The sequence below is a fragment of the Vulpes lagopus genome, chromosome 1 (assembly GCF_018345385.1).
Source record: "Vulpes lagopus strain Blue_001 chromosome 1, ASM1834538v1, whole genome shotgun sequence".
Taxonomy (NCBI): domain Eukaryota; kingdom Metazoa; phylum Chordata; class Mammalia; order Carnivora; family Canidae; genus Vulpes; species Vulpes lagopus.
Window position 1 is genome coordinate 168,823,417 of NC_054824.1, and position 19,380 is coordinate 168,842,796.

At 42.7% G+C, this 19,380-nt stretch overlaps 1 protein-coding gene across 3 annotated transcripts in view; it reads left to right on the forward strand.

The window, feature by feature from the left end:
* The window catches only part of COLGALT2 (collagen beta(1-O)galactosyltransferase 2), a 116,090-nt gene that overhangs the window by 14,333 nt on the left and 82,377 nt on the right, over positions 1-19,380 (forward strand). The window contains exon 1 of one of the 3 annotated variants that reach the window (XM_041755523.1): positions 43-618. The exons of the other annotated variants lie outside the window; for them this stretch is intronic. The gene's annotated coding sequence lies outside the window, so the exon portion shown is untranslated. Of the gene's footprint in view, positions 1-42; positions 619-19,380 lie in introns of those variants that run through there. 3 annotated transcript variants of the gene reach the window in all.

Sequence of the window (19,380 nt, forward strand, 5' to 3'; positions counted from 1 at the left end):
CCCCGAGCCCCGAGCCCCGACCCCGAGCCCCGAGCGCGGGGCCGCGACCCTTCCCACGGCGCGGGTTTGTGCGGAGCCCGCAGGGGCGCCGGCTGAGCCCTTCCGACCCGACCCGACCCTCGCTCGCCGCGCGGTCGCCCTGAGCTCCGGGTGCGCATCGCCGCCTGGTGCTCCGGCCGCGGCGGGAAGCCGACTGCGGTCGGAAGGGGCGCCCGGCGCGGGAGGGGGGGACGGGGCGCCGCCCTGGCTCCCCGGCGCCTGGCTCCTGCTCTCGCCGGAGACCTGAGGGCAGTGGCGCCTGGTTCCCCCGCGGATGGTGGCGGTGGAGGGTGGAGAGGGGGTACGGACCCGGACTTGGAGGCTGGGTGGGGCCCGCCGTGTGCTCCCACCTGGGGCTCGTTCCTCGCCGCAGATGCAAACCACGCGGGGCGCCCCCGGGGTAGCGTCCTGGGGCCCGCGCCGCCCTCCAGCAGGCAGACGGCCCAGGGCTACTGCCCCGGGACAGAGCCCCGCGCCTGGCACTGGGTTTGCTGCAGGGAGAACCGGGACGTCGGTGCGAGGGGCTGCCCGCGCCAACTTTTAGGACTCGGTCTAGTCCCGCACCTTCCAGAGACGCAGGTATCAGAGTTGGGAGTCAGGGGAGCCGCTGAAAGGCCGGTGCGGGAGGAGGGGCGCGCTGGCCGCGGTGGTAGGCGCCCAGGAACGGGTCCGAGGACTGCGGTCCTCCGAGGAGGACAGAGCCCGGGTCCCCCCGGAGCAGTTTCTGTCCTGCGTTGACAAAGGGAGCTGGCCTCGGACAGGACACATCCTTCAAGCTGCGGTTGGGCGGAAATGAGAGAAGGGAGGATAAAGCCGTAGCTGAAATTGGCAGCCGAGCTGTACCTGGTGGGAGAGGAGCGGAGGTGAGAAAGCAAACATGAGATATAGTGCGGCACTGTGCTGTACACTGCTTTACTATTACCCTGTTATACGTGACTGCTGCCACGGAGAAGGGCACGTTATGTGGAAAGGGAGACCGGAGGTGCAGCCAGGTTTGCAACCAGAAGGAAGAAGGATTTTTTTTTTTTTTAACCACTTCAATACCAAAGAAAATTGCACAAACGTCAGTTCTTAGATGCTTTCTTCAAAACAGATGTTTTACGATAGGGTCTTGGTCTTTATGCATTGCTTGGTTTCAAGGAACATCGCAATAGTTGCTATAGGAAGTCGGTGAAGGGTGAACCAGGTAGGAAGGAGGCACAGGTTTTGCTACCCCATGTACAGACATTGCTCTCTTCTGTCGCATGGTGAAGTTTTAAAAGAGATACTAGGATCCCTATTTTACAACTCAAGCAACTGCGACTTCCATCAGGTCAGTCACTCAAAGTCACAGAACTAATAAAACGGTGAAACTGGAATTGGAAACCAAGTTTGTCCCTAAAGTCTGCCCTAAACAGATAGTGCTGGCAACATAATAAGAACAAAATTTATTAAAAAAACAAAACAAAACAAACCTCTAGGCTACAAATTAGGAGGCAAGTTGTTCGTCACTAGCTTGATATGTGGCTTTGAGCCAGTTGCTTGGGATCCATAGACATCAATTTCCTCATCAGTGACATGAAGGGATTGGAAGAAATGACTTCAAAAATTCTTTCCAGCTCTTGAATTCCATTGATTTTGTGATGTGATCAGAATCAAGCAAAAATGATTGTGCACCCTGAGTCCTCTGGGTGTTCCTTATTTTGTGGGTGTTGATGGTCTTTTCAGTTGGCTAGTATTCCAATTCTTCATTGACTTTTGGAATCTATTTTCCCTTAACCTTGTTAGTAGTCCATGTAACTGTACCTTGTTCCTTACGGCCAGTGTTGCAAAGTTAAGGAAAAACCCCCAGGATTTGAATAGGCCTTGGGCAACCACCGCATTAGGCACTAAAGACTTCTCTTTGAGTTCTGGTTTTGTATCATTTATTAGGTAATAATAACCAACAGGTCAGTTTAAAAGTAGTCCTTTAGGGCTCTCAAAGTACTTTCATTAACTATGTCATCTCATTTGACCCATTCTACAAAGAAATAAAATTATCTCTGTTTTCTAGAAAAAGACATTGTATCTAAAGTAACTGACTTACGACTACACTTATTTATTAATGTCATAAATACTTAATAATAAGAGCTCACAGTTATTCTAAGCACTTTACATTCACTATAAGGTATATATACTATGATTATACTCTTTTACAGATGAGAAAACTGAGGCACAGAGAGGTTGTGCAAGCACACATCCCTGATCACCATCTTTTGTGAGATCAAGGCACTATGCCTTGTTCTAACTGAAAAAAGTTGAGTAAGATGTGGCTTCTCGCAGACAAATGTGGCTCTTTCTAATGAGCAGTGTAAGATGATCTCAGTGGCATGTGTAGGGGAGGGACAAAGGACTTCTAAATAAGTTTGGGGGCAGTTGTATGGTCATGGAAGCCTTCTTGAAAAGAGTTGACACTTGGTTGGAACCTGGCTTTGCAATACAAATAGGAATCCACTAAAACGTGGGAAGTAAGGAGGCTTCCAGAAAGAGGGAAGAGTGAGGGGGCAAAAAAAAAAAAAAAAAAAAGGCACTGGGGCATTAACCAGAGTTTCCTGTCAGGGGCAATAAAACAGGTGGCAGGCTAACTGACTGCAAATCTCCAAACTCATTGCATTGCACCACCGGAGCTGCTCACTTTGAGACTGGCACTAGGTGAATATTTGGCTGTGAGGGGCAGATTACCCTCCAGGAGGAAGCACTTACTCAATTTAGGATGCTACTGCTTTGAGGAGCTTCTGCCAATGACTTCCTTTTAGTCTCTCAGTTTCAAGTTCTACTCAGTGTTCTGAGGTGCCAAACTGACTCGTATCCACTCTGCAAAGCCAGCATAACACTAATGTCAAAGATGGTCATGTAAAAAATGGTATTAGCTACTCAGAACTTCATGCAACAGAATCGGGTGGAGTATAGAGTCTGGGCTGCCAGCTTCCATTTAATCTTATCTCTGGAGCTCTGTGCACACTCAGTCTTCTTATTTATCTGCTAACCTATAACACTGGCTAGAGGTACATCTGATAAGACTTCTTTTCTGTATGAGTGAGAGGTGTGGTTCATTGAGCACATTCAGACTTCCCAATGCTGTCACTCCCCGCCCCCTCTCCCCCGAAGTTCTGGACCATATTTGCAGTCAGTTACCAACAGATTGCCCCACAAACTTTTACTGTCAGAGAATGAGTATAGTTATCTCAATTAGCATTAGATTTATTTGGATTAGATTGAATGAGGGGAAGTTTGTGTTTTAGAGATGCTTTGGACCAGGCCAAGGGAAAACTTGTCACACTTAACCTGTTTGATCTCAAAACCCCAGCAAAGCAAATTGTTTTCCTTCAAGTATCATAACGGTGATAAGGAACTAGGTTGTTCCTTGTGTTCTAATTAAGACCTGTGCTGAGTTCGTGGGAATCACTGCTGTGCTGAGATGAAGGGAACCATCCGGCACGTGGCAGTGCACTGCAGTGGGTGCACTTTTCTTCAATGGAACCAAGAACGGTGGCCTTAGCAACAGAGGGAAGACTGACCTCATCTCCCTTCCCAAACCTATGATTAAGGGGAGGAGTGCCAAGTTGCCATGATAATGAAAAATGGAGCAGGGCACAAGGAAAAACACTTGACCCAAAAGACACATTAAGTTTGTCTTTTGGAGTTTACCATTGCTTGTGGGAAGACAGTGGGGATTCAGAGTTGGGGATTCAGAGTCTGTGCCATCGTAGGGCAGTAACTGCCGTGTAATTATAGAACAATTTGGGAATTTCATTTGGTAGAGCTCTGAAAAGTAGGAGACTGCATTGGGAACCATGGTATGGCTTTCTAAATCAAGAGATGGTTTTCTGTTGACATCAAGATAACCACGGTAGGCCTCCGCTTGTTCTGGGATGCCATTCCCGACATTTTGCACACTGCTTCATTGCTGCAGTATTTGGATGATTCTCCACTTCTTGATATTCAACCAGTAGCATTTCGGTGAATGTTTAACTAGACACAGTAATATAAGTGTGTTTATAAAATATTTCAATCTACCACTATAGTTTCAGCACCAGCAAGAATAATGTCAGATTGTATCTTTACAGTCTTGACATTCAGTGCTTATGTTATCCCTCTGGAGGGAAGTTTCAGCTCTTGGATGAAAAACTCTGATACTTTGATCCCCTTCTCTCCATTGGTCTGTTTTCCTCACTTTTCCACCCTCTTTTTCTTATTCTCCCCCCACCCCCACCGCCTGGTGGTTTAGTAGTACGGAGGAGGGAGTATCCAAGATTACAGTCAGGTATGCTGGGGTTTGAATCTCCTGTGTGATTGTGGGCACATCAGTGAATCTCTAAGCGGAGCTTCTTCATCTGGAAATGACCAATATTAACACCTACCTCGAAGAGTTTTTTTTTTTAAGTTTTTAAACAAATGAAATAATGTGTGGAGTATGTCTTCGTGTAAATGCTACTAAATAGATGATAATTGCTATTTCCTAGACATCTTTCCCTTTTGGTCCCATCTCCTTTTCCTTTCTCTTTCCAAATGAAGATTTTCAAAACAATAGATTCACAAGGAGCTCTCTTCATCTTCTTTCCAACCAAAAAATTATTAGCAGAATGAAAGCTAACATTCATTTACTAATGAAAACTAAACACCTTGATAACTAACCTAACCCTGACGACAACGACAACGCTAGACAAGAGGTGCTGTTATTCTCCTCACTTCACACAGAAGATGACTGAGGTGCAGATAATTTAAATAACTTGCCTGAGGTCACAAGGCGAGTGCATGCTGGAGCCAGGATGTGACCCAAGCAGCTAATGTCCCAGATTGTGTACAGATGGTCTGTTTAAGATCAAGAAAGGACCAATTAGTTCTAGTTTTTGTTTCTGTCAGTTGACCCAACTCAGGAAGATAAGAGTGCCAGTGTTTCTTCCTAACAAGAATGGCCCCTTCTGCTTGAATGACACAAGAGACTCAGTGGTTCCCTTCCGCTGTCTTGATAATTTCGTCACTTAGCTTAGCCACTTTCCAGTTACCGAACTCAGCTTTATGTTGGTGGGTTTCATGGGTATAGAGTGAGACTAAATATGTGAATTGTACATAAATATGCAGATCACTTGCTATGATCACAGCTACATAGCAGCAGAAAGGAATTTATCAAGTGTTGTTAGTGGCAAGTGAAGAAGGCAGCACTATTCATATGCATGGTGGCTGCAGCATCTTGGGTTTGTTCTGGTAAAGCAGTTTCAGTTTTTCAGCCTTTTTAATTAGTGGTCTTAGGCTTAGTTGACCTTTAAACTCAACCTTCTTCCAAATGGTTGGAGAAAACTATCAATCATCTCCCCACCCTCCAATTTCAGACCATGATTGGGCTTCAGAATTAGGTATTTCCTTCAGGTAAAAGCTGAAATGACTAATAAAAGGATGCCTAAATTCTCCTGGTTATTTTGTATTAATTGATGTACATGGATGGGAAAACCAGAACACGGCAATTAAAGGATTTCCCCCTAGTATATCATACAGTGAATAAGTATTGGGATGAGATTTGTGGATTTTAAGCCCTGTGTGGCTGTTTTAATGTTGAATAATTTTTTTAAAAAAATTTATTTATTTATGCGTGAGAGACAGAGAGAGAGTGAGAGAGAGAGAGAGGCAGAGGCACAGGCAGAGGGAGAAGCAGGCTCCACGCAGGGAGCCCAACGTGGGACTCGATCCCGGGCCTCCAGGATCCCACCCCGGGCTGAAGGCAGCACTAAATCGCTGAGCCACCAGGGCTGCCCAATGTTGATTAATTTTTTAAAAGATTTTATTTATTTATTTATTTAGCATGAGTCAGGGGAGGGGTAGAGGGAGAGCAAAGGGAAAATTTCAAGCAGACTCCCCACTGAGCATTCAGGGGCTCGATCTCATGACCCTGAGATTGTGACCTGAGCTGAAATCAAGAGTGCTTAACTGACTGAGCCACCCAGGCACCCCTTGATTATTTTATAACAAATAGAACTCATGGTTTAAAGGCACATGCCAGTTATTCTAAGCAAGGTTTGGCTTTATGGATTTGTTTTCAGCAAACTTCTCCAGGTGATTCTCCCACTGAGCTTCATTGTGGCTCCAGGTATATAAGCAGGCTTCTTGAGGCTCCCTCCCTTGACTGTCTCTGATGTCTCTGGTGGTCGTAGGAACGAACAATGGAAACTGTTTAACCAGGAAAGCTGCTGGTTGTGGCCTGGCCATTTTTTCCAACACTTAAGTGACCCATGGACACATGGGTCATATCACTGTATGTGGCACTGTCTTCGAGTCTTCCGCACAGTATAGCAGAACCATTATAAGACTTACACAGGGACAATAGTAGGACTATTCTAAGGCTTATTTCTGCACATTTCTTTAAATAATGTAATAATAGAGTATACAGTTTAATGTCTGAAAAAAATTGATTATGCGTGCCTGGGTGGTGCAGTCAGCTAGGTTTTGGCTCAGGTCATGATCTCAGGGTTATAAGATTGAGCCCTGTGTCAGGCTCCTTGCTCAACCAGCAGTCTGCTTAAGACTCTCTCTTTCTTTCTCCTCTGCCCCTCACCCCACCCCCCATTCTCTCAGGTGCACTCTCTCCCCCTCTCTCTAAAATAAAATAGATAAATCTTTTAAAAAATGGATTAGCCTATAATATGGCTGTTTGTCCTATTTCCCAATTACCATATACTGAAGATAGTTCACTATGTGTGTTTAAATCATAGCTGTTATTCATCAGAAATTATAAAATGTGTCTACTGTGTATATCTTGACATCTTTATTCTCAGAGGAGTGACTTGTTCATTTAACTGCACTTGCACTGTGAGTATATAAAAAAATGCTGTTTAAAAAATTCTGAACTCCTTTAAGGGCCTTGCAGATTTACTTAATAGTAATTTGATTATTTTAAGAATGTTCTCACCTGATTTTTTCTCTTCTCATGGAAATAGTAATATACTCCTATAATAAAGATTCGAGCAGTATGAATAGAAACATGATAAAAGGTAAATCTCCCTTCTGCTCTATGGCACCTGCCAGAGACAACCAATGTTAACAGCTTCTTATACATTCTTCTAGAAAATTGTTGTGCATGTACATATATCCTTTTAATGTTAACCTAAATATGAGTGTTTTATATATTCTGTTCTGCATGAACGTGATTTTTAAAAATCTATGTCTCTAATCCCAGCTTTTTAAAACTCTGCCAGCCCAACTATACTCCTGCCCTGGGTGGCATAGTAAAAGCTGGTTTAATGCACCACTGAACACTTCCTTGATTGCACCCAGCCTGTTCTCTTGTCCTTGTGTCTCTGGCCCCTAGAAAATCTGGCCCTAAGCCCATTTAAAAACCAAACAACACCTTTTTTTTTTTTATAATGAAGTATAATATGCATCCAAAAATGCTTATATCATAAATGTACAACTGGATAACTTTGCACAAACTGAAGCTTGTATAACCAGCACCTGCCTCACCAGGCCTGCATTTGTGCACAACAGTGATTGTTGGGGCTGAGTAGCTACTGTCCCCTGGACTTTGTCCAGGTAGTCACATCCCCATAAGACCCATCCTCTGTGCAGTTAGATTAGCCCTCGATGTCTGTCTCTTTTACGTGGCTTGCCTGGCCCCTGTAGGCATTTGGGTGGTGACCCTTGCTCAGCTGCTTCAGGAGCCCTACGACTTGAGCTTTCTAGAACGAGCAGTCTTGGCAAGCTGCCATGAATGAGCTAGTGGTAAAAGATCATATTACTTTTCCTTAGCTTTCCATTCCTCTGGTAGAAAAGCTGTGTGTTAATGTTCATAAAAAGTAAGAAAAAAAGTAAGAAAGAATCCCATTATAGGTAATCATTGAAAAGCCATGCAGAATATAAATAGAGTGGCTGTAATTAATTCACTGGAACATGCTGACATTCAGATCCACGAAAATGCAGCATTTGTGGTTAGTGGCATTAGCCAACGTCTTTTGCATGAATTAAACCTTAGATCTGTTTGGAGGGCATTTCTTTTCCTCTCTAGGAGCACCATAGAGTAATCCTTTCAGACTTATACTTCCAATAATAACTTAATGACATCCTGCCAGGACTGAACTTGTGACCTCATAAAACATCTCATTTAATTGGGGCAACAATTGTTATTATTTTAGTTGTTTGTCAAATTCATCAAGCTGAGGATTGTCCCTGACCTGTTGGTTTAGCTGATGAGCTTTCTTCCTCTGCAAATATAATGAAAAGTGACCCCTTCCACCCCACCCCCCAGCATTTCTGATTGATGTTTCAAGACCCATTAGAAGACATGCATTTTGGAAATATAAATAATAATAAAAGTAATGATCCTGGACTGCATATGCCCTAAGATTATGGCAGAAGGCTGAATGTGGGGCCGGGTCTGCTGTTAAAGTATTCTCATGAGTACCTGGTTTTAGTGATAAATTGGCTGCTTTGGAAGAATTTTTACCCTCTAATTTGAATTATTTAAATGTCTACTGAAGGACTTGTCAGGCTGGAGAGAGGAGGTTCCTTAAAATGCAACTTTCGCCACTTTGGCTGTTGCCATGGTCTGGATGTGTGTTCCCCTGCCCTCTATCCTGACTCAAAATGTGTTGAAATCCTAACCCCATAGATGTTGGTCTAGGAAGTGGGGCCTTCGGGAGGCGCTTAAATCATGAGGGTGGAGCTCTCACTATCATGAATAGGATTGGTGCCCTTTGGACAAGAGGCTCCAGAGAGATTCCTTACCCCTTTCACCATGTGAAGACACAAAGAGAAGACTGCATCCTGAAAGAGGGTCTTCAGGATGAACCTGACCAGGCTTCCTGATCTTGGACTTCAGTGCTGTGAATCACCTGTCGTTTATAAGCCACTCAGTGGCTTATATTCTTATAGCAGCCTAAGTCAGTTAGAACAGGACTAAGACAGCAGTCAAGCCCAAGAAAACCATAAAGGGTAGCTAAAAGTGCCTACTACATTTTATTCAGCAGGGAAGTAGAACTCTTTCTTTCCAGTCCTCATTCTTTCGGAGAGTGATCATACATATTTTGGAGGTGGGGAGGGCAATGGGCTATGGCAAGCTTCCTATTCTCATAGGACTAGGGATGATTCTGAGAAGGGGGCTATGATGGATGTAAATTGATTGGCATTTTCCCTAAAAAGTCACGCTAAGTGAGAAGTTGCTGCTTTTCAGGGTTTTGGGAAAGGCAACATTTTCTGGAGACTAAGACTGGAACTTAAATTCCCAGGATATCTGTGGGAAATGTGGTTGTGGACTTGTGGGGCTGTGGCATTCCCAGCACAGAGTCCCTTGCTGGACCACTGGACTGCTTTTTACTTTCTTGGTTTCCAGCCAGCCCCATAATCTGTTCAAGCTCCACACACCATAGTGATTATAGTTGAGACCCGCCAAGATAGCGGAAAGTTACTGCCAAGTGGAATCAGGATTTTTCATGTCATCACCACACCATTGAACAGTAAGCTTCATACAGCCCCCACATTGCTGTATTCCCTCTGTTGGAAGCATGAGGTGGGGGTGCGGGGGTGGGAGAGCATTCAGATAGTCAGACCGTGTCTGGGGTTTCAGATGGCTTCTGTGGAGTTGGCATGGAAGGCCCAAAACAGCCAGCATACTAAATATCTTAAAAATGATAAATCTTTCTGCCTTTTCTCAGTCTTGCTAGACTTTAAGATGAACTGGGCACATTGATTTCCATCCTAGAAATTTCTCTTTATTGAGATAAACTATGAATTTATAAAGCAATGGACTAAAAAGACATTATGCACATTCTTTCATTTATTTGGCCATCACAGATTGTCTATGTGGATAAACCCAGGTGATCATGTTGAAATGAGTAGTGGAGGTGGCCTAAAAGTGACTCACCTCACTGGCCGAGTTCATTGGCCTTGAGTGGACATGGCCATCATCAATGTCCTGCTGACCTTTTGGGTTAAGGCTGCTAGGCTTAAATGAATGGTTCCTAAACACTAGGTCAGGGGCCACAGCACCTAGGACATCCATTAGTTACATGGATTTCTGGGCCCCTTTTCAAACACATGTGTAATCAGATGGCCTGTGGGAGTGGCCTGAGAATCTGTATCTTAAGCATGTATAAGAATGATTTGGATGTACCTGTGGGTTTGGGAATTATAAGGGCTGAGATCCTAGAGGGCCCTGGGGTAGGGAGAGGAGGGACCTCATGAAAGGATTGAAGGCTGTAGCCATCTAAGTTATGCGCCATAGGGTTTTTCAGAACTTGGAAAGATGGCATACTGTGGAATCTTCAAAACTCAGGATCCAGATGCTTAAGCAACCAAGCAAGGCTTTTTTATTACGAGAAATAGTAAGTCCAGAATTACAGAAGAGAGGCTCTGCTAGGTATGCATCATTTGTTTTTTATTGAGTCAAACACATGTGTTCTCCCTCCTTCCCACTATTTTATTTTTTTTTTTGTTTATTTTATTTTTTTTCTTCCCACTGTTTTAAAATGAGTTTTGTTTTCGTTTGGTTTTTGCCCACTCTAGGAAGTGCCTTGCACTGGGGCTCTGTATAAAATAACCCTCCTTCAAACCCTTCTCTTTGTTCAGTGTATCTTGTATCTTGAGCTCATCGAGCATTTAGTTTCATAGAAGAAAAGACATCTATTGACGAACGTCTCTTAATAGAGTGGAGGGAAATCCAATCAGTGCGTTTTCTTTAAATAAAAAGTGGTCACCTGACCCACTTCAGTCCTCGTATTCCCTAGGCTCGGTTCCTTTGTTGCTTGTAATTAATTTTCTTACCTTTGATTTTTCTCTTTGGCACATCATGAAAACCTCCTCCCCTCATTTGTGAAAAACATAAACAGACTATTAAATTAGCCAGCTTCTAGTAGTTGGCAGTTCGGCCTTAATTATATGCTATTATGAAGTCCCTGAGCCCAGGGTCTTCCTTACTTACGGAATCACAATTTAACTTTTTGGGGAATTCCCACCGTTCTAGTCTGTTCTACAGAGGATTGCTCTGGATTGGTTGCTGCTGTGCAGAGTTATGTTCTAACTTGGTAGTGTTACATTATTACACGCGCACCCACAGGCAGCCTGCTCCGGGGAAGATCACAGCTCGGTTGCTAAATCTCCTGCTGTTCCATATCCTAGTTTTACTGTGTTCTTTTGGTGACAGGTCTATGAAAAATTCTGTGGTTTAAGTTCTCGAATTATGCCACCATTTTCTTTTTTTAGTCCTTTTTCTTCTCAAGGATGTGAGCTCTGTGCTACCATCAAGGTAGAGAAAGAAAGAACCATCATCTGGGGAGGAAGGGGCGGCCTGGTGTATGTGGGGGTCTGCAGGGCAGTTGCCGCTAGCCAAGGGGAACCTTGTCCATTTTTCCCTCGCTGTGCAGATATCATCGTTTTGTTATTTGTGTCATCTCATGCAAGGGCTGGAGGCATTGCTTGTGCTGTGTCATATTGTACAAGCCATTTATTCTCTCTAGGCCTCAGTTTCCTCCCGTGGAATGAAAGAGGAATGTGCCAGAGTTGTGCTTCACAAATGTGGCTGCTGCTGAGAATCATTTGATGGGGTTTGAAAAGACATGGATCCCCGGCCCCACTCCCAGACCATTCAAGTTGGAATTTCTGGGGTAGCTAGGGTCAGGGCAGGTGACATATTTTGAAAACTTCCCAAGGGGCGACAATGTCCCACCAGGCTTGAGAACCTTTGGATGAGATGTTCTCTGGAGTCCCTTCCTGACCTGACAGTAGTGTACCCTTCACGGAAGTGACCATATCTGAAGAGCATTCATGAATTGTTAACTCCATATGATTGTTGTTTCCTGGACCCTCTGCCGAAACTCAGATGTTTTTGGAGTGGCCTAAAAAGAAAAAAATTGAAGTCTTCTCAGAAGCTCACTGTACTTTACCTTGTTGTATATAGTGTGTCCAGAGGTGTGCACTGAGAGTATGGCCTCCTGCAGAAGACATGTGCTACATGATGACCAAATCGCCAAGGGACAGGGCAATAAGAGAGCTGGCTTTGCAGGGGCACGTATTGGAACTTCTCACGAAGGGACTGTGTGCACCAGGTGCAGAAGCAGCCGGAGCAGCCAGGGCTTCCTGCCTGTGGCATGCAGATGCTGCCCCTTGGCTAAAGGGGCCTCGTGTATCAAGGCTTCTAAGCACGACTTGCCAAGCTCCTGCTGCTCAGGATTCCTTCCCTCAGTATGGGTTTTGGTGTGTTGCCCGGCCTTGCTTTCAGGCGTTCTGTTTCATACTGGTGCAGAGCTTCTAATCATCTCTGGGTATTGAATTCCTGATGTTACTTTGAATGGCTTTGGATTTTAGCTTCTTTTGTTTCTCGATTTGCATAAACAGTGCTGCCTTTGTCCTGTGGTCTTGACTCAGCTTCAAAGCCTCATCTGGACATCAAAGACACACTGGATCCTCATTTCTTAGGTATCAGATTGCAGCAGCGCTGGGCAGGTGAATGAAGGTTACAGACCCACTTCTGGGCCAGTCTTCTGTCTCCCAAAGATTAGATTCTGCTAAATCCCCTTTGGTAGTGGCCCTGAATCTTGGGCAAATCCCGGGGAACTGAAGGAGAAATGCTGGCATTTGTCTGAAGAGGAAAGGACAGTAATCACTAATATTGGTGGACTCCCCCTCCCCATGAAAGGCAGATTATGAAGGATCCCTCTGGGAAGCATGGGAGCCCCAGGCACACGGGCCAGGCTTGGCCAATGTTGGCTCGTTTTCCTGTGCAAAATAATGACAGTAACTAGACCCTTAGTTATCCATGATGGGGTTGCCTGTATTTTGGGTGTACAGAAGCCAGTTTGTGATAACAGGTCAGTTTGGTACAATCAACCAGCACACCCCTGAGCCTTGTGTCTCCCTGTGCTGCCCAGGAGTTGTGTGTTTAGACAACAGAGAGTAATTTTTTTCTCAGCTCGGAAAATAAGTTGGAAGCTTTCCTACCACATTCCACACACACAGGACATTCCAGTACCAGTTTTATCTGGCTTCTCAGCTGTTTGCTCTTTTTTGTGTCGTCGATGCCATGAGCAGCCATATTTTCAGATTTTCTTGAATTTTTTTTACCTTGACTTGATCTCTTCATCTATATAGTAAGTGCTGATTAGCCTGATCTTGAAAAACTTTTCTAGCCACAACATGCTAGTTATTTGTAGTTCCACCGCAGATTCCACGTAAAATGAAATAACTTACTCTGTTGCATAATTATTGGGGATGCCATTTGGGTCTTCATTTCTTTATTTGTACTTATATTTTACTGATCCAGTAGTTTTGACTTATCCATGTCTCATATACTTGGTGAATAGACTAATGATTTCTGGCTGTATGAAATTATAAAATTAAAAAAAATTGCCCTTTGTGGTGGCTTATTTTCTATGTGGGCCGTGGTGCCCAGATAGATGGTCAAACATTATTCTGGATGTTTCCAGGAGGCTATATTTAGATGAGATTTACATTGAAATCGGTAGAGTAAAAGTGGCCTTTCAGTTGCCTTCCATAATTTGGATGGGCCTTATCCAATCTGCTGAGAATATGAATAGAACAAAAACTGACCACCCCAACCGAGAAAGAATTGTGCTTGCTGTTAAACTGACTTTGAACATGAGCTGCAAGAACAGCTCCTCCCTGAATCTCCAGCCTCCTGGCCTACCACACGAAATTTGAACTTGCCAATCTCCACAATTGCTGGGAATTGTGAGCCAATTTCTTAAAATCTCTTTCATATATATATATATGTGTGTGTGTGTGTGTGTGTGTGTGTGTGTGCGTACTTTGGCTAATACAACCTCTAATCTGAAAGACAATACCATCTCTTTATGAACAACAACAACCAAAATAAAGGCTTTGATGAGAAGGAAAAGAACTCAGAAAATTATGTCAAAAGAGATTGTTCTTAACCTGAACAACTGGAAAATCAGTGCCATCGATCCTTGGGGTGGAGTATTGGTGGTACAAGTATCCATATGGCAAATTCTTCATTAAATTTGACTTTCCTCATGCATGCAAAATTAGTAAGTGCAAGTCTCCCCTAGAAGGTTTTTGGGAAGGATGAAAATAGAAATTTGATATTTGCCATTATGATGGAAAACGACATATGTTTATTTTTTTTTTTTTGCAAAAGCTTCTGGACAGCCTAGGGATCTGTGTCTTTTGCTCAGTCAGTCATGTGAGGAAAGTAGCTTGTGTGCTCAACTTGGACGTTGGGAGAACCTGCCTGCTAGACTGCAAGTCTCACCAGACTACTTGATTATTGCACGGATGTGATAGCTCTTCCCCAGGGAGAGGCTTTACTTCACAGTGGTGTCATTATATGGTAGAGATGCTAAAGACTGGTCTGCACTGATGCCCATGAAAGAGGCACATGTAACATGAAGCCAGATGGGGCCATGTCTTTCCTGGCTGCTGATTGAATGTAGGGGCCCCTGCATATGCCAGGGGAATGGACACAGGGAAACAGAATCCCTTGTCTCCCAATTTTGAGTTTATATGCTACAGAAAGATAAAATCAAGAAGGCAACAATTTTTTTTTCCCAAGAGTCTTCCCATTGGTGATTCTTTGACAACATTCTTGAGGCTCAGTCTCTAAAATCAAACTCTTCTGGACTATAACCAGCAAATTAAAAAAGCCAAACCTCTGCTGGGTCAGAATTATCTTAAGAAAGCACAGCTCTTTGGCCGCCTCTCTCAGCTCTCTCTGATTTAGGCTACTCCGTTGATACCCTAAGCAGTAAGCTAGCAGCCTCTGTTCCCTAGGATCTAGCACCAGCTGTTTTGAGCCTCTGAACTAAGTTCACCTCTCCTAGGGTACCTCAGTAACACTGGAGCCCAGGCACAGTAGCATACGATGCTCTAATGAACTTTTCTTTTGATATAACAGTAAATGTGATTTTAAGGGACAGAGGGCCAAACAGTTTCTGTCCTGAAGTAGTGTGGATTTTGAAGCCTTTCCTCTCTTCTGTGTAATAAGGTATCTGAGATTTGGTGTTGCTTCCCCTCATCTGTATATCAGCTGTCAGGTTTGAGAAAATAAATTGCATCAACATTCTGTAGCTTTGAAGTAGAAAGCAAGTAGTTTCCCTAAGGGGAATACTTAATCTTTTTTGGATGTCAAAGGAGCAAAAGATAAATAAACTCTAGTGTGTGTTTCACCTTCTGAAACCATTGCTCCATAGTAGATTTCTGGATTTCTCATTCTAATTAAATCTCACTGCTTTTACTCATCACTCTAATGTTGTGGATTTCGTTCCATTTTCTCTTTTCCAATTCCTTTCTTTTTTATTTTTTGAAAGAGGCATTTTTCTGGGTAGGTTTTTGTTAATTTATTGATGGATCGGTCTGTTTATTTATGAATAGAATTGGCAGTACTAGAAACTCAGGTATGTTAATCGGAAATCATTAGGAGAAGCTATTCTTCATATCACCTTGTAAAAAAGTGATTAGTACTTTACGATTCCAGACTGGTTGATTCTTGTTTTGAGTGACTTTTAAAAAATTGTTTGCCTTCCTTGGCTTTTGATCACTGAAAAGACCAAAGTTACACATGGCTACAGTCTGTAGTTAATTTCACCCTGGGTGGTAAAATAATACACTATGGTTTCCAGACCCCTGAACAATTCAACTGTTACCAAGTGAGCTCATTTTTGGTAGAAGAATCGCGTATGTCATTGTCTCAGAAGAGACATGGGCTGCAGATCCTGTCTGGGGACCAGCTTCCAAATACTTGTTTGAACTCTTCCCAGCCCAGTTTGAACTTGGCCTTCCTCTTGCTTTTACATTTCAAAGAGCTTGAGTGTGGCTCATCCACAACTCAGTAGACAGTAAAACAAAACCCAGTAACCTGTTGTGAAACGAAAAGTGAGAGGGATAGCAGTTGTTGTTTTATGATTAGTTTCATTTAATTCTGTCACCGAGAAGAAATTCATACTTTTTTCAGGCTCCATAGAAAAGTAGAAAACCATGATTATGTCCTTAAAAGTATTTTAAATATTGAAGTCTTATGTAAAAATATTAGGTGCATAGATATTTTCTTGCAGTGCCTTAAAGGCCTGCTTTTTTTTTTTTTTTAAGGTTTTATTTATTTGAGAAAGAGAGAGAGCTCGAGTGTGGGGGTGGGGGAAGAGGGAGAGGGAGAAGCAGACCTTCTGTTGAGCAGGGAGCCTGCCAAGGGGAGCATGTGGGGCTTGAGGGGCTCCATCCCAGGACCCTGGGATCATGACCTGAGCCGAAGGTGGATGCTTAACCGACCAAGCCACACAGGCACCCCTAAAAGCCTATTTTAAAAATAGTAAACAATAACTAGCAGGATAGTAACCAAGCTCCGTGATGGCCCCAAATGATCCTTGCCTCTTGGTGGTCAACCCTTCGGTAGCCTTCTCCCAAGCTGAATCGTGTGACCAAAAGTACCGGTGGCAGTAAATGTGTGACTTTCAAGGACCAATCATAAAAGGCGTTGCATTTTCTGCCGTGGTCACATGGATTGCTTGCTCCATGCCATAAGGACCTTGAAAAAGTCTCAAGGAGAAGCCGATAGGAAGAGAACTAAAGGCCTGTAGCTTTACAGCCAGCACCATGTTGCTGCCATGTGAGTGATCTACCTAGGGAGTGGATCTTCCACCCAGTCTGACTTTCAGATGACATCTAAACAGGAGCTCATGAGAGACTCCAAGTAAGAATGTCGTCAACTGAACATCATTGTTGAAGGTGCCGGGTATGTAGATAGAGACCCTGCTCCCATGGAGCTTATGTTGTACTGGGGGACGGTGATGATAAACTAGTAAATAAAGAAACAAGATGATTTCCAAAGATAGGGGTTAAGGGGAAAGTAAAACAGGGTAATGGGGTATACACGAAGACTTTGATTGGAGAGTGCTTCCTATATAAGGTGGTGAAAAGGGCTTTTTGGGAAGCCCAGGTCTGAATGACAAGGTGCTACTTTGTCAAGATGGTTGAGAGGGGAGGAATAGAGAAGAGGGAAGGGAACAAATTCAGTTTCTAAGCAAAATTTCACTTGTAGGAAGAGAGCAAAGAAGGCTGGTATAAAACTATTTTGGACAGATGTCAGTTTTGCCCTCTGAAAGGCATTCCATTCGTCTTTGAGCTTCTTCTTGGGGGAAATTATGCTCAGTTCTCAATATCATCAACAAAAGTATAACATGCTTTTATTTTAATCCTTATCGATCCATTTAACCATACAGGCGAGGCACTGCTAGTTAGTAGAAATAAGTATTATCTGTGCTATTAGCTTTGAGTATTGTCAAAGGTCAGTAAGTTAGAGTGTCAGCAAATTCCTTACTTTAGCACCCTCTGCATCCTGATATCCCAGAGGAATTTTCTCAAAAGACTTTTTCTCCCTGTATTGTCATCAGTGTCAAAATCCACTAACAGGATTCAGCAGGCCAGGGCTCACAGAAAGTTACAGTCCTTTACTTGAAAATAATGAAATAAAAAACTAAACGAAACATGCAATTCCAACAATAAATGAGGACATTCCACACAACCATTCGGAAAGCCTAAAAAGCAAGGGAGTGCTGGCCCTTATCAGATCTGCACTCGTCTCTCACAGCATAGGTTAGGGGTGTTGAAAGGATCTGCAAACTGACATCACTGAGTTTTAGGTGAATTATTTGCTGTACTTTAATTTGTTTCCTTTAGGCATGGAGCAAAAATTTGCAAAAATATAGATCAAGCATCAAGATCTCGCTCTGCATCTTCCTGCAGAAATCATTTGAACACAGTCCACTTTTGATGTTCCTGGTCCTTCAGTTGACATCACCGTACATCTCATCTTAATTAAAAAGAACATTTCTCAGATTGGCTCTGGGATAAACAGAGTAATTTGTTTTGGGTTTCGTTCAGTTTGTGCTTCATTTCTGAGTTTCAACTGGGGGATATTAAACCCTTAACAACTCTTCTGTCAGTTTCAATTGTTGGAAGCCTTGATTTCTTTATCTCCTAAGTCAGCAATGAGATCACCAAACACAATGAATGTGAATTAAACACATTCTGCTTTGGTCGAATGTTTTTAATCTCCTACTTTGTCAATTAATGTAACTGAGAACTTTGCGAGGCCCAAGTACAAAGGGTACTGATTACTGATTTAAAAAGAAAAACTCCGTAAACCCAATATTCAAGTAATGTTTCCTGCATAAACCCATTAGTTCTCTCCTGGGGAAAAGTCTCAATGAGTAATTATTTCAGACCAGTGAGCTCATAGCTGTCTGCTTGGCAAAGCTCAGTTCTGGTTTCTTCATGAAAAATAAGATAACTGCCAGGATTTTTCTGTCTCATACCTGAGCCCTCATAAATCCTGCTTTTTCACCCCTTACAATTTAGATTCTTTAGGTCAATGACATTTTCTCTGCCTCCATAGGGTACAACCAAGGAGCAAGCTGATATTGAGAAGCCACAAGTCAGAATAGAGAGAAAGGACTCATTTATTTTCAAAGGGAGGAGCATATTCAAGGGGACTATAAGAAAGGATCCTAGCTGTTCACATTCAAGTGTTTACATTCAAGATGTTTGAAAAACTAATCTCTAATAAAATAATAATTGTAATCTGGTTTGCTTTAAGCAGATGTATGGTTCCATAATGATCTCTATTTATTTTTTAAAAGCTTCCCCTACTCCCCTACTTTTGGCATTTTTACTGCTTGCTACTGGCAGAAAATATTTCTTCCTTCTCAATTTATTCTGATCCCTGCTGTCTGGAGCATCTTCCAGAATACTAATTTATGACTCTGAAAGATCGCGTATTTATTTTTGTAAGGGCTTCTGTGTCAAATTTGGCTCTAAAATATCTTAGGTCTTCTCACTTAAATATTTTTGTGTGCAGAAATTCTACGTACATTTTAGCACATATCTACATTTTTAAGGTACAGCAAAGAATGTCTGCAGTTTGAAAAAGGTTTGTACTATTCCTTGATTTTATTAGCAATAAAAAGATTCCTATGAATGAAATCATTGTTAAGGTTTATTTTCCATTTTGTTTACTTTGCTTCTGAAGATATTTTGAAAACTTGATTTCTGGGAACGGAAACTTTATATGTTTTGTAGGGAAGGAAGCATAACACACCCCTCAAAATATAATTTTTAAAAGTAATTTCATTGTTTCCAAATATGCTTGGTAATTTGGAATAATGCTATTGCTATCATTGGATAATCATTTTGAATTAACATATGACCATTGTGTCTGCTTAATGTCTTTATTTGTTGGTATATGAATGATTTTTCTTCTTTTTTTAAAAGATTTTATTTATTTATTCATAGAGACACACACAGAGAGAGAGAGGCAGAGACACAGGTAGAGGGAGAAGCAGGCTTCACGCAGAGAGCCTGATGTGGGACTCGATT